The 1,778-nt window shown below is 33.0% G+C and overlaps 1 pseudogene; it reads right to left on the bottom strand.

The window, feature by feature from the left end:
• Window positions 1-500: 500 nt before the first annotated feature.
• Window positions 501-1,112, bottom strand: LOC135320391 (large ribosomal subunit protein uL6-like; annotated as a pseudogene).
• Between the last annotated feature and the right edge of the window lie 666 nt (window positions 1,113-1,778).

Consider the following 1,778-nt stretch of genomic DNA (forward strand, 5'->3'; position numbering starts at 1 on the left):
AGACATTGTATCTCATTCTGGTTTTGATTTGGATTCCTCTAATGAATAGCAATGTTGGCCAATATTACATGAACATAATAGCCATCTGTATGTCCTCCTTAAAAATAGTCTATTCAGATCTTCTCACATTTTAAAATAGAGTTTTATGTTTTAAAATATTAGGTTTTCAGAGTTGTTTATATGTAAAAAATAAACTGCTTGTTTATTAAATTATTCACAAATACTTTGCCCCATTCAGTTGCTTCTCTTTTTATTTTGTGAAGATTTTCTTTGCTGTACATAAGCTTTTAAGTTTAATTTGTTCTGTTTACTTTTGCATTTATTTCTTTTGTCTTAGGAGACTAATCCCCCCAAAATGTAGTTATGATTTATGCTTTTTTTCTGCCTATGTTCACTCCTAGGAGTTTCATGATTTCAGATATTAAGTGGATCTCTCATTCAATTTTCCCCCCTAATCAACATAGCTTTTTTTGTATCCCTAAGATATCACAAATGAATCTGAAGAGTCATCTGGCATCTTGCTCTTTCTGTATCTGGACAACTTAGATATTATTCATCAGCCTGCCGAACTGTTCCTTTTTCAGAAACATAAATACCACCCCAAAATTTTCTGATATCCTTGTTTTTAACTGTCGTGGCTTGCTGAATCAAAGCGGCTGAAGTTGATACCAGTTCAATGTTGTTTCCCTAAAGAACTAACTCATCTTTCTGACCTTGAGATACTGAACAAGCAACATCTGGCCTCATCCGAACCTTGTGTATGTATTTTTCACCCAGGAAATTTTGGATTTCAACAAGTGAACCATTCTCCTGAATAACGACATTGATGGGGACATGCGCATGTGCAGACCTCATCATGTAATTGAACCCCTTGATCGTGTTCTGTACATGACTACAGATAGTAATAACAGTAGCCAGTTATTTTCTATTTTCCTGCCACTTGTAAATCCGGAGCCTTTTCTTTTTCTTTCCTAGGAGACTGAATTCTACATTGATGTGATTGAAGTCCCTCCTCAGGGTGCCTCTGGGGCCCTTCACAATAACTGTGTCCCTTCAAAGTGATGTCAGCATTTTCTGGAATGTCAACAGTGATTGCTGAGAATGGTCTTCATTCTTACAATAGATGTGGCAAAGAGCTCATTCAATGTTTTGTGTAGTGGGAGGAAATGTTCTAATCTCATTGTTTTAGATGTAGCTGTAACATCTTCCCAACATCAGCCATGAATAGAACACCTTGTCTCCATTGTATATTCTTGCCTTCTTTGTTGTAGGTTAATTGACCATAAGTGCGTGGGTTTATTCAGTGCTCTCTATTCTCTTTTACTGATCTATGTCTATAATGTCTTGATTAATGTAGTTTTTTAGCATATAGTCAAGACATTCAATACTTCCAGCTATGCATTTTTTCCTCAAGATGGCTTTGACACATTAAAGGTATTCTGTGGTTCCAGATAAATTTTATAATTATTCTATTTTTCTGGAAATTGTAATTTGTAATGTGATAAGGATTTGTTGTTGTTGTTGTTTTTGTTCTTCTTCTTCTTCATTATTATTATTATTATTATTATTATTATTATTATTATTATTATTATTATTATTATTATTATTATTAATTATTATTATATCCATAGAGTATTTTGGGTTATATGAAAATGCTAACAATATTAGTTCTTTCATGTCATGAACATGGGATATCTTTCCATTTCTTTGTATTTTTTTCAATTTCCTTCATAGGTGTTTTATAGCTTTCAGTGTGTAGGTTTTCACTTCATTGATTA

The sequence above is a fragment of the Camelus dromedarius genome, chromosome Y (assembly GCF_036321535.1).
Source record: "Camelus dromedarius isolate mCamDro1 chromosome Y, mCamDro1.pat, whole genome shotgun sequence".
In the NCBI taxonomy this organism is placed as follows: domain Eukaryota; kingdom Metazoa; phylum Chordata; class Mammalia; order Artiodactyla; family Camelidae; genus Camelus; species Camelus dromedarius.